Source organism: Garra rufa, chromosome 2, assembly GCF_049309525.1.
Source record: "Garra rufa chromosome 2, GarRuf1.0, whole genome shotgun sequence".
NCBI classification, from domain to species: Eukaryota; Metazoa; Chordata; class Actinopteri; order Cypriniformes; family Cyprinidae; genus Garra; species Garra rufa.
The window spans coordinates 54,466,028-54,478,803 of record NC_133362.1 but is presented as its reverse complement, the minus strand read 5'-3'; the positions used below and the strand labels follow the sequence as shown (position 1 = coordinate 54,478,803).

Here is a 12,776-nt window from a genome sequence, read left to right as displayed (position 1 = left end):
TTACCTTTGATAGATGTGCTGAATAGAATGAACGAGGCAGATCTTCACTGAATGTATTTCACGCTCCGAGTCAGTATGAAAATGGCGACTTCAAACTTCCCGGGGAGACGAAACACGGAAGAGCGCCACTAGAGCGTTAGTGGACAAAAGAATTTTGCATCCGTAGTGGTTTAGAACTACCATTGAGAATGAATGGGAAACGGTTTAGGGCCGTTTAGCTAAACTATTCACGGCTGCCGCCCGCCCACCGCCTGGGGATCCTCGTGCTTGCAGCCCGACTCGTTGGTTTTTGACGTGACAGAAGCCTGTATTGCTGTCTGCTTGTTCTCATGTTATTAGCAAGCCAACATTAGATCGGCTCTTCCCTGATGGTCTAGTGGTTAGGATTCGGCGCTCTCACCGCCGCGGCCCGGGTTCGATTCCCGGTCAGGGAAAATTCTTTTGCCCCCCCTCCCCCCAATGGCGGACTGTGAAATCAAGCTCTGTTGGCCGCTTTCAGATGGCCGGCCCCCCAAAAAAAGGTGGGCACGTGAAAAACAACCTCCTTCGAGCCGGAGTCGAACCAGCGACCTAAGGATTGCTAACGCTCCTCCTACAGTCCTCCACTCTACCAGCTGAGCTATCGAAGGCGCAGGTCTGTGGGGTCACAACCTCGGCCTATTAGGTTTCTGCAGCTCGACTGCTGGCCAAAAAACGGCTTTCGACGCAGGAAGACGTGTGGCCCTTTTTCGTAGAGGGAAGCAATACCGGGAGTCTAACCCGGGACACCTAGATGAAAACCAGGAACCCTGACCGCTAGACCATATGGGAACTGGTCAATGGAAGCCTTGTCCGGGTAAAAAAAAAGATTCCAAAAATACTCACGCCACGCATTCGAAAAAACAAGCGTGGTCTTGCATTGTGACCGTTATCTCAAGGAAAAACAGCCTATCGCCGGTCTGTCAAGGTACAGAAATGAAAAAATCATGAGATTAACAATGAAACTGAGACGCGGTTTTAACCGGGTAAGTTGCTGATTATTGGCTAGTTCGGATTTCATTTCGTGTCCAACTTTTTCTCAAAGCCCGGGTGGCACGTAGGAATAGGGCAACAATTCGGCAAGCCTGTGACATCAAAATCAAACTGCATTACGCAAAAATCAGAGAGCGAGCCAGCCAGGAGTCGAACCTAGAATCTTCTGATCCGTAGTCAGACGCGTTATCCATTGCGCCACTGGCCCACCGCCTGGGGATCCTCGTGCTTGCAGCCCGACTCGTTGGTTTTCGACGTGACAGAAGCCTGTATTGCTGTCTGCTTATTCTCATGTTATTAGCAGGCCAGCATTAGATCGGCTCTTCCCTGGTGGTCTAGTGGTTAGGATTCGGCGCTCTCACCGCCGTGGCCCGGGTTCGATTCCCGGTCAGAGAAAGCTCTTTTGCCCCCCCTTCCCCCCAATGGCGGACTGTGAAATCAAGCTCTGTTGGCCGCTTTCAGAAGGCCGGCCCCCCCAAAAAAGATGGGCACGTGAAAAACAACCTCCTTCGAGCCGGAGTCAAACCAGCGACCTAAGGATTGCTAACGCTCCTCCTACAGTCCTCCACTCTACCAGCTGAGCTATCGAAGGCGCAGGTCTGTGGGGTCACAACCTCGGCCTATTAGGTTTCTGCAGCTCGACTGCTGGCCAAAAAACGGCTTTCGACGCAGGAAGACGTGTGGCCCTTTTTCGTAGAGGGAAGCAAAGAGGAGCCCACCTTCCAATACCGGGAGTCGAACCCGGGCCGCCTGGGTGAAAACCAGGAATCCTGACCGGTAGCAAAGAGGAGCCCGCCTTCCCATACCGGGAGTCGAACCCAGGCCGCCTGGGTGAAAACCAGGAATCCTGACCGGTAGCAAAGAGGAGCCCGCCTTCCCATACCGGGAGTCGAACACGGGCCACCTAGGTGAAAACCAGGAATCCTGACCGGTAGACCATATGGGAACTGGTCAGTGGAAGCCTTGTCCGGGTAAAAAAAAAGATTCCAAAAATATTCACGCCACGCATTCGAAAAAACAAGTGTGGTCTTGCATTGTGACCGTTATCTCAAGGAAAAACAGCCTATCGCCGGTCTGTCAAGGTACAGAAATGAAAAAATCATGAGATTAACAATGAAACTGAGACGCGGTTTTAACTGGGTAAGTTGCTGATTATTGGCTAGTTCGGATTTCATTTCGTGTCCAACTTTTTCTCAAAGCCCGGGTGGCACGTAGGAATAGGGCAACAATTCGGCAAGCCTGTGACATCAAAACCAAACTGCATTACGCAAAAATCAGAAAGCGAGCCAGCCAGGAGTCGAACCTAGAATCTTCTGATCCGTAGTCAGACGCATTGTCCATTGCGCCACTGGCCCACCGCCTGGGAATCCTCATGCTTGCAGCCCGACTCGTTGGTTTTCGACGTGACAGAAGCCTGTATTGCTGTCTGCTTATTCTCATGTTATTAGCAGGCCAGCATTAGATCGGCTCTTCCCTGGTGGTCTAGTGGTTAGGATTCGGCGCTCTCACCGCCGCGGCCCGGGTTCGATTCCCGGTCAGGGAAAGCTCTTTTGCCCCCCCTCCCCCCTAATGGCGGACTGTGAAATCAAGCTCTGTTGGCCGCTTTCAGAAGGCCGGCCCCCCCAAAAAAGATGGGCACGTGAAAAACAACCTCCTTCGAGCCGGAGTCAAACCAGCGACCTAAGGATTGCTAACGCTCCTCCTACAGTCCTCCACTCTACCAGCTGAGCTATCGAAGGCGCAGGTCTGTGGGGTCACAACCTCGGCCTATTAGGTTTCTGCAGCTCGACTGCTGGCCAAAAAACGGCTTTCGACGCAGGAAGACGTGTGGCCCTTTTTCGTAGAGGGAAGCAAAGAGGAGCCCACCTTCCAATACCGGGAGTCAAACCCGGGCCACCTAGATGAAAACCAGGAATCCTGACCGCTAGACCATATGGGAACTGGTCAATGGAAGCCTTGTCCGGGTAAAAAAAAAGATTCCAAAAATACTCACGCCACGCATTCGAAAAAACAAGTGTGGTCTTGCATTGTGACCGTTATCTCAAGGAAAAACAGCCTATCGCCCGTCTGTCAAGGTACAGAAATGAAAAAATCATGAGATTAACAATGAAACTGAGACGCGGTTTTAACTGGGTAAGTTGCTGATTATTGGCTAGTTCGGATTTCATTTCGTGTCCAACTTTTTCTCAAAGCCCGGGTGGCACGTAGGAATAGGGCAACAATTCGGCAAGCCTGTGACATCAAAACCAAACTGCATTACGCAAAAATCAGAGAGCGAGCCAGCCAGGAGTCGAACCTAGAATCTTCTGATTCGTAGTCAGACTCGTTATCCATTGCGCCGCTGGCCCACCACCTGGGGATCCTCGTGCTTGCAGCCCGACTCGTTGGTTTTTGACGTGACAGAAGCCTGTATTGCTGTCTGCTTGTTCTCATGTTATTAGCAGGCCAACATTAGATCGGCTCTTCCCTGGTGGTCTAGTGGTTAGGATTCGGCGCTCTCACCGCCGCGGCCCGGGTTCGATTCCCGGTCAGGGAAAACTCTTTTGCCCCCCCTCCTCCCCAATGGCGGACTGTGAAATCAAGCTCTGTTGGACGCTTTCAGAAGGCCGGCCCCCCCAAAAAAGGTGGGCACGTGAAAAACAACCTCCTTCCAGCCGGAGTCGAACCAGCGACCTAAGGATTGCTAACGCTCCCCCTACAGTCCTCCACTCTACCAACTGAGCTATCGAAGGCGCAGGTCTGTGGTGTCACAACCTCGGCCTATTAGGTTTCTGCAGCTCGACTGCTGGCCAAAAAACGGCTTTCGACGCAGGAAGACGTGTGGCCCTTTTTCGTAGAGGGAAGCAAAGAGGAGCCCACCTTCCAATACCGGGAGTCGAACCCGGGCCACCTAGATGAAAACCAGGAATCCTGACCGCTAGACCACATGGGAACTGGTCAATGGAAGCCTTGTCCGGGTAAAAAAAAATATTCCAAAAATACTCACGCCACGCATTCGAAAAAACAAGTGTGGTCTTGCATTGTGACCGTTATCTCAAGGAAAAACAGCCTATCGCCCGTCTGTCAAGGTACAGAAATGAAAAAATCATGAGATTAACAATGAAACTGAGACACGGTTTTAACTGGGTAAGTTGCTGATTATTGGCTAGTTCGGATTTCATTTCGTGTCCAACTTTTTCTCAAAGCCCGGGTGGCACATAGGAATAGGGCAACAATTCGGCAAGCCTGTGACATCAAAACCAAACTGCATTACGCAAAAATCAGAGAGCGAGCCAGCCAGGAGTCAAACCTAGAATCTTCTGATTCGTAGTCAGACTCGTTATACATTGCGCCACTGGCCCACCGCCTGGGGATCCTCGTGCTTGCAGCCCGACTCGTTGGTTTTTGACGTGACAGAAGCCTGTATTGCTGTCTGCTTGTTCTAATGTTATTAGCAGGCCAACATTAGATCGGCTCTTCCCTGGTGGTCTAGTGGTTAGGATTCGGCGCTCTCACCGCTGCGGCCCGGGTTCGATTCCCGGTCAGGGAAAACTCTTTTGCCCCCCCTCCCCCCCAATGGCGGACTGTGAAATCAAGCTCTGTTGGCCGCTTTCAGAAGGCCGGCCCCCCCAAAAAAGGTGGGCACGTGAAAAACAACCTCCTTCGAGCCGGAGTCGAACCAGCGACCTAAGGATTGCCAAGGCTCCTCCTACAGTCCTCGGCTCTACCAGCTGAGCTATCGAAGGAATGGTTCTGTGGTGTCACAACCTCGGCCTATTATGTTTCTGCAGCTCGACTGCTGGCCAAAAAACGGCTTTCGACGCAGGAAGACGTGCGGCCCGTTTCGAAGAGGGAAGCAAAGAGGAGCCAGCCTTCCAATACCGGGAGTCGAACCCAGGCCGCCTGGGTGAAAACCAGGAATCCTGACCGGTAGCAAAGAGGAGCCCACCTTCCAATACCGGGAGTCGAACCCGGGCCACCTAGATGAAAACCAGGAATCCTGATCGCTAGACCATATGGGAACTGGTCAATGGAAGCCTTGTCCGGGTAAAAAAAAAGATTCCAAAAATACTCACGCCACGCATTCGAAAAAACAAGCGTGGTCTTGCATTGTAACCGTTATCTCCTCACCGGTAGCAAAGAGGAGCCCGCCTTCCCATACCGGGAGTCGAACACGGGCCACCTAGGTGAAAACCAGGAATCCTGACCGGTAGACCATATGGGAACTGGTCAGTGGAAGCCTTGTCCGGGTAAAAAAAAAGATTCCAAAAATATTCACGCCACGCATTCGAAAAAACAAGTGTGGTCTTGCATTGTGACCGTTATCTCAAGGAAAAACAGCCTATCGCCCGTCTGTCAAGGTACAGAAATGAAAAAATCATGAGGTTAACAATGAAACTGAGACGCGGTTTTAACCGGGTAAGTTGCTGATTATTGGCTAGTTCGGATTTCATTTCGTGTCCAACTTTTTCTCAAAGCCCGGGTGGCACGTAGGAATAGGGCAACAATTCGGCAAGCCTGTGACATCAAAACCAAACTGCATTACGCAAAAATCAGAGAGCGAGACAGCCAGGAGTCAAACCTAGAATCTTCTGATCCGTAGTCAGACTCGTTATCCATTGCGCCACTGGCCCACCGCCTGGGGATCCTCGTGCTTGCAGCCCGACTCGTTGGTTTTTGACGTGACAGAAGCCTGTATTGCTGTCTGCTTGTTCTCATGTTATTAGCAGGCCAGCATTAGATCGGCTCTTCCCTGGTGGTCTAGTGGTTAGGATTCGGCACTCTCACCCCCGTGGCCTGGGTTCGATTCCCGGTCAGTAAAAAATTTTTTACATTTATTTATTAAATAATCCCCAAATTTATCAACTTTTTTTTTAAAAGGGCCTATAACCGTTTAATGATACTGTAACAAAGACATACAAAAGGAGTTATTTAATCATGACCAAACTTTTATTTTTCAATCAGTCATAGCCAATTATTCATTATTCTTTTTTTTTTAACTTTTTTATTCTTATAGTTATGTTGCATGTGCAGAAAATGAATAATACCTCTTAATAATACTTTCTATTGTCCATGACTCCTATGCATTTTTTGCAAGTGCAAAAGAACAGAAAACAGAACTATACATATAAATAAAACCGTCCAATGTCCATGGCTCTTGTGCATTAACTGCAAGTGAAAAGAACAGAAAGCACAGAACAATACAAATGAATAAAACTTTAAAATATTAATGACTCCGGTGCATGTTTTGCAAGTGCTAAAGAACAGAAAACAAAACTATACTTTTAAATAAAACTGTCTTAATGTACATGGCACTAGTGCATTCAAGTGCAAAAGAACAGAAAGCAGAAAACAATACACATAAATAAAACTTTATCCCCTTTTTTTTGGACTCTTATGGAAGGCACAGGGCTTGAAATGGTCTCTATCAGGCGACAACAATCTGGCCACTGGGCAAGTGGGGCAGTGGTGGTGAATGTATGCCTCTTCACGCTCTCCACTCCTGGAGTGAACCTGTGTCCAGCCTGCTCTGGTGTCTGGCAGCAAACATCACTCTCTTCTTATCGTAATCCAGCATGTTCTGCCAACTATATTGCTCACCTAAGCAGAGAGAGCATATAATACATGGCAAATGAGAAAACAAAACAAGTGGTAGTGTTAACATATGACAGGTCAAGAAGAGAAACTGACCTGATGGTTGGTGAGAGCCAGAGATGGCTGATTCCTGAGCTCCACAAGATATTCAGCAAGGCTGTCCAGCACACCAGCACTATCCGAAGCCTGGGAGAAAAATACAAACAAAAAAAATTAAATGAACAACATTATGAGTACAGTGAAGTGGGACAAAAAAACAAATAAATATATATATATTTTTTTCTAGATGTTTTTTTTGTCAACTTCAGACAAAAAGCTACAGGTCAGCACAAATTATATCTTTTTCCTTCGAGAGCTATCGAAAGCAGGGTGACAAAAGGTGGCTTAAGCAGGAAACACCACATAGGTTTGTGGTGTCTTGGGGTACAACGGTAGCATGGCTGAATCCAGAACAGACGGTTGCATGTTCCAATCACATCAGTTGATCTCTTCTTGACAACCATAGTATAAAGTCTACAGCCCTTTACCGTGACTGATTTGCAAATTGAATCAAAGCAATTAAGCAAGGAACGCCAACTTGTTCTCTCGACCTCGTGGCCGCGACAGAGTGCGCCTGACCCCGGATCGGGAGGTTGCGTACTGATTTGCATTCTGTGTCAAGGCGGTTAAGCAAAATACATCACCTCTGGGTTCAGGAAAAGAGGTCCTGTCGTTGTGTGCTGCAGTGGTTTCCAATCCCACCGTTCTGTATTTCTCCCTTATTAAACACACCTGATTCAGATCATTAGCTCGTTAGGAGAGAGCTCCGTGAACTCATCTGGTTGTGTCAGAAAAAGGAGACAGACAAAATATGCAGGGCCGCGTTTTCCAGAGTCATCGTAACCCTAAGTTGATTGTAACTCTATTGGTTTCAATGCGTCTACGTTGTATTAAGGATTGCAATGCTTTTGGGAAACACAGCCCAGAGCAGGGGGTCACCAGGATCAGGATTGAAAACCACCGGTGTACTGTGATAGATTTGTATCTTGACCTGTTATTTTTATTAAGCCTGAGATCTCATGTAATAACCATTCCTGTCATTGTGTACTGTGACAGATCTGCCTCTTGATGTGTTACATTTTCATATCTTGCCCTGCAATCTCTGAAGAAATCGTGGAAACACCTACGTGCCGAATTCAAAAGCCAGCTCCTTCGAGCCGGAATCGAACCAGCGACCTAAGGATAGCCAATGTATCATCTACAGTCCTCCGCTCTACCAGCTGAGCTATCGAAGGCAGGATGACAAAAGGTGGCTTAAGCAGGAAACACCAGATAGGTTTGTGGTGTCTTGGGGTACAACGGTAGCATGGCTGAATCCAGATCAGACGGTTGCATGTTCCAATCACATCAGTTGATCTCTTCTTGACATCCATAGTATAAAGTCTACAGCCCTTTACCGTGACTGATTTGCAAATTGAATCAAAGCAATTAAGCAAGGAACGCCGACTTGTTTTCTCGACCTCGTGGCCGAGAAAACAGAGTGCGCCTGACTCCGGATCGGGAGGTTGCGTGTTCCAATTATGTTGAGGTCAAGCGATCTGTTCTTGACTTTGTGAGTGTAAAGACTAGCTGATTTGCATAGTTTATCAATTTAAGATTTTTATTGGTACCTATGTGCTGTTTGTCATTGCTATGGATCAGTGCAATTTTGTGTTCATCAAGCTTATTTATCATCTTTGCATGCATTGTTCTCTTACGAGAGGTCTCTCGTACTGCGTAAGTATCTTACGCTAGGGGAAAATCCTTTTCTGCGAGATATTGAAGCCAAAAATTATCCTTAATTTTGAAATAATGTAAAGCGCGTTGCAGCAGCATACAGACATAGGCGAAACAGCTTGCGCGCCTATTGGCTGCTCTGCGGCAACTGCAGCAGCCTATTAGAGCGAGGCCTGACGCGACGCCAGATCCAATGGGGGCATTTCGCGCCCTTTGCGTCGCTTCGCGCCCTTTTCGTAGCTTCCCGCCTAAAAGGGCGTGGTCTAGACCTATAAAGATCGCTCGTAGGCAGCTATTATCTGATTTTTCATCCTTCAAGCGAAGCACACGCATCGCTGGAGCCGGATAAGAAGCCGCCGTTTGACTGCAAGCATCTCAGCGGGACGAGCCACTGAAGCTGCTGGCCACGCCGTAAAGCGGCCGCTGTATGCCACCGCTTCCATCGACGCCGCTGACGAGGGGGGCCATGAAGGAGGAAGAGGATTTCAAAGCGGGAACGCGCATGCTGCTCAGAAGAGGCGATAGCAGCCCACTTATGTCTGCCCTCCGCTGGACGGCGTGCTAAGTCGGCACTCCCCTCTAAAGCTTGCCGTCAGACGTCAAACCTGCTCCGCCTTGCTTTCGCTGCCGCCTAGCCGCGTTAGCGCTGCGTAACATGGCCTCTCACCGTTGCTGAGAGGCACCCGTGGCTAACGCTTTCTGACGTTTTTCTCGTCTGGCCGCCGCCCCGCCAGACGCGGCCCGCGGCCCAGGATTGAGTTGAAACCTGAGCCTCCGAAATCGTCCTAGCACAACTAGGAAAACGACGGTGTACGAGTCCCGCTGTTGCCGGACCCCCACCAAAGTTATTCGCTCGTCCAGTTCCAGGAAATGTGACTGTTCCAGTGTTTTCTGCAGCCAACAAACCGGCTCCGTCGCCCGTTTTCCTGCACACAAAAGTCGTTCCCACGGCTACACAGATAAACCCCCAATAAAGTGTATTGTCTGGTGTCCCGGCCACGGCCGATGGTGTTTCACGTGTCGTAAGAATGCCCACTAACCAGTGCTCATCTCTACACACAAGCACAGCGCACATAAAATCGACACAGATCGATTGCGCTTCACAACCGGCCACGGCCGATGGTGTTTCACGTGTCGTAAGAATGCCCACTAACCAGTGCTCATCTCTACACACAAGCACAGCGCACATAAAATCGACACAGATCGATTGCGCTTCACAACCGGCCACGGCCGATGGTGTTTCACGTGTCGTAAGAATGCCCACTAACCAGTGCTCATCTCTACACACAAGCACAGCGCACATAAAATCGACACAGATCGATTGCGCTTCACAACCGGCCACGGCTGATGGTGTTTCACGTGTCTTAAGAATGCCCACTAACCAGTGCTCATCTCTACACACAAGCACAGCGCACATAAAATCGACTCAGATCGATTGCGCTTCACACGTGGTAAATGTGCTTCACAGTGGCCACAGACACCACATTATGCACGTCAAACGGTTTCTGTAAAAACGAAACCAAAAGTGCATTCGCTCTATGCAGGCGAACGTTGTTTGGAGTGTGTTAAATGTGCCCGCTGCCCCACAGCCACATCCACACACAGACATAATAGTTCCCGCTATCAGCGTGCCCCATGCCTCAAATGTCACGAGCACGTTTTGCATGAAATCAACGTGCATTCGCTCCATGCAAGCGAACGATGTTTGGAGTGTGTTAAATGTGACTGTTCCAGTGTTTGCTGCAGCCAACAAGCCGGTTCTGTCGCCCGCTTGCCTGCACACAAAGGTTGTTTTCACGGCTACCCAGATAAACCCCCAATAGAGTGTATTTTCTGGAGTCCCGGCCACGGCCGATGGTGTTTCACGTGTAGTCAAAATGCCCACTCCCCAGTGCCCATTTCTACACACAAGCACAACCTGTCATACAGACCCTGCGCACATAAAATCGGCTCAGATCGATTGCGCTTCACATGTGGTAAACGTGCCCACTTCACAGTGCCCACAGACATCACATTATGCACGTCAAAAGGTTTCTGTAAAAACGAAACTAGCGTGTATGCAGGCGAACGGTGTTTGCAGTGTGTTAAATGTGCCTGTTGCCACACAACCACATCCACACACAGACATAATAGTTCCCGCTATCAGCGTGCCCCACGCCCCGAATGTCACGAGCACGTCTCTGGTGCCACAGCATACCGAAACCACTCCGTTACGGATAGAACGGAGCGCGCTTCGTATTCAACCTCTAGCTATTCATGCAAACGCATGGGAAAAGCTTCCAGGGGTCTCGAAATGGGTGCTGGACATTATAAAAGGAGGCTATTCGCTACAGTTTCACAGACGCCCGCGCCGCTATACAACGCGCAACGAGACCACAATGCAGACAGAAGCAGCACACCTGCGAAACTATTGAGCAAAGGGGTCATAGAGCCCCTTTCTCAAGCTCAAAGCGAAGGGGGGCTGTACAGCAGATATTTCCTGGTACCGAAAAAAGACGGTGGTCACAGACCCATATTAGATCTGAGGCAACTGAACAAAGCGCTGGTGAAGCGTCGGTTCAGGATGCTCACGACCAGAAAAATCCTCGCGCAAGTTCGCCAAGGAGACTGGTTCGTGTCAGTGGATCTGAAAGACGCGTATTTTCAAATACAGATAGCGTCACGTCACAGGCGATTTTTGAGATTCGCCTTCGAGGGCCAGGCATATCAGTACACAGTCCTGCCGTTCGGTTTGTCCCAGGCACCCCGTACATTTACGAAGTGCATGGACGCAGCGCTCGTTCCTCTCAGACTGAAAGGCGTGCGCATTCTGAACTATTTGGACGATTGGCTGACTCTAGCGCAGTCTCGCTCAGTGCTTGTACAGCATACGACCATGTTACTCGATCACCTCGAGAATTTGGGTCTCAGAGTCAATTGGGCGAAGAGCTCCCTGTCCCCCAGTCAGAAAACTTCCTTCCTGGGCACAGAATTGGACTCGCTGTCAATGATAGCGCGGCTGTCACCACAGCGCGCAGCAGACATTCAGCGCACAGCGGGCTCGTTCCGCTGCGGCGCGTCTGTCCCGCTCAAAAAAAAAAAAAAAATTTCAGAAAATGCTGGGTCTCATGGCCTCAGCGTCATCAGTTCTGCAGCTGGGTCTGCTATGTATGCGCCCACTGCAGTTCTGGCTGAAAGCGCGCGTCCCGCGTCAAGCGTGGGGAGTGAGGAGAGACCTTCTCTCTCAGGCCAGCGGCTCGATTTGGCATCCTCACCCAGAGCTGTGGTCCCTTCATGTCTGGGCCACCAGCGAATATATGATGAACTCCCTAAAGGAGTATTAAACACGATCACGCAGGCTAGAGCCCCTTCTACGAGACGGCTCTATTCCTCAAAATGGTCAGTGTTTTCGGGCTGGTGCGCAGCCCGCGGCTCGTCACCCACTAACTGTGGTGTGATGGAGGTGCTTTCCTTTCTACAAGAGCTGCTGGACAAGGGCAGAACCCCGTCCACGCTCAAAGTCTATGTGGCGGCCATAACAGCGTTTTCGAGCACAACGCTAGGTCAGTCAATAGGAAGGAACGATTTAGTTATTCGCTTCCTGAGGGGAGCTAGAAGACTAAATCCCCCCAGACCTCCCTCAGTCCCCGTATGGGACCTTTCTGTGGTACTAGAGGCCATGAAAGGTGGACCATTTGAGCCTCTGCAGACGATTGATTTGAAATACCTGTCTCTTAAGACTGTGTTTCTGCTGGCTCTCGCTTCAGTGAAGCGCATAGGGGATTTGCACACACTCTCTGTGAGCGCGACGTGCATGGAATTTGGACCTAATGACTCTAAAGTCATACTCAAACCCAAACATGGTTACGTTCCAAAATCACTCAACACACCGTTTAGGGCACAGGTCATCGCGCTGTCAGCCCTACCGGTCAATGATGAGGAAACGGACGCGAGCCTCCTATGCCCAGTCAGGGCATTACGAGCTTACGTGTCTCGCTCGTCTGCTTTTAGATAGACAGAGCAGCTTTTTGTTTCGTTTTACGGGCGTCCCAAGGGACTGGCCGCGTCGAAACAGAGCTTATCCAGATGGATAGTTGATGCTATTGCGTTGGCATATGCTTCCAAGGGCATGCAGTGCCCGCTAGGTGTCAGAGCACATTCCACGAGGGGCGTGGCCTCATCGTGGGCTTGGTCGAGTGGGATTGCCTTGCAAGATATTTGTACGGCGGCGGGCTGGGCCTCTCCGTCTACATTTATAAGGTTTTACAACCTGGAGGTTCCCGCCTTACAGGCCAGATTGCTGTCAGTCTAGATGTTCAGTGTTGTCTGACCTGATGTTATCAGCTCGGAATGCTGCGTCTACTGAGCACAGCTCTAGGGTCGACAGTGAAAGTAATAGCACGAGATGTGTCTGGGCAAACTGTGTGAAGACCCTTATTCTTACGTCAGCTCAGGCC

At 49.9% G+C, this 12,776-nt stretch overlaps 10 non-coding genes across 10 annotated transcripts; 5 read left to right on the top strand and 5 right to left on the bottom strand.

Annotated features, from left to right (window-relative positions):
• The first annotated feature begins 362 nt into the window (after positions 1-362).
• trnae-cuc (transfer RNA glutamic acid (anticodon CUC)) lies at positions 363-434 on the top strand. The gene has a single exon. It is a non-coding gene; the product is annotated as a tRNA-Glu (tRNA).
• A 712-nt stretch (positions 435-1,146) lies between these two features.
• Positions 1,147-1,219, bottom strand: trnar-acg (transfer RNA arginine (anticodon ACG)). The gene has a single exon. It is a non-coding gene; the product is annotated as a tRNA-Arg (tRNA).
• Positions 1,220-1,335: 116 nt separating this feature from the next.
• trnae-cuc (transfer RNA glutamic acid (anticodon CUC)) lies at positions 1,336-1,407 on the top strand. Its single transcript has one exon. It is a non-coding gene; the product is annotated as a tRNA-Glu (tRNA).
• An 886-nt stretch (positions 1,408-2,293) lies between these two features.
• On the bottom strand, positions 2,294-2,366 carry trnar-acg (transfer RNA arginine (anticodon ACG)). Its single transcript has one exon. It is a non-coding gene; the product is annotated as a tRNA-Arg (tRNA).
• A 116-nt stretch (positions 2,367-2,482) lies between these two features.
• Positions 2,483-2,554, top strand: trnae-cuc (transfer RNA glutamic acid (anticodon CUC)). The gene has a single exon. It is a non-coding gene; the product is annotated as a tRNA-Glu (tRNA).
• A 324-nt stretch (positions 2,555-2,878) lies between these two features.
• On the bottom strand, positions 2,879-2,950 carry trnae-uuc (transfer RNA glutamic acid (anticodon UUC)). Its single transcript has one exon. It is a non-coding gene; the product is annotated as a tRNA-Glu (tRNA).
• Positions 2,951-3,475: 525 nt separating this feature from the next.
• trnae-cuc (transfer RNA glutamic acid (anticodon CUC)) lies at positions 3,476-3,547 on the top strand. Its single transcript has one exon. It is a non-coding gene; the product is annotated as a tRNA-Glu (tRNA).
• A 324-nt stretch (positions 3,548-3,871) lies between these two features.
• Positions 3,872-3,943, bottom strand: trnae-uuc (transfer RNA glutamic acid (anticodon UUC)). The gene has a single exon. It is a non-coding gene; the product is annotated as a tRNA-Glu (tRNA).
• Positions 3,944-4,468: 525 nt separating this feature from the next.
• trnae-cuc (transfer RNA glutamic acid (anticodon CUC)) lies at positions 4,469-4,540 on the top strand. The gene has a single exon. It is a non-coding gene; the product is annotated as a tRNA-Glu (tRNA).
• Positions 4,541-7,772: 3,232 nt separating this feature from the next.
• trnay-gua (transfer RNA tyrosine (anticodon GUA)) lies at positions 7,773-7,859 on the bottom strand. Its single transcript is given in 2 exon segments — positions 7,773-7,808; positions 7,823-7,859. It is a non-coding gene; the product is annotated as a tRNA-Tyr (tRNA).
• Positions 7,860-12,776: the final 4,917 nt, after the last annotated feature.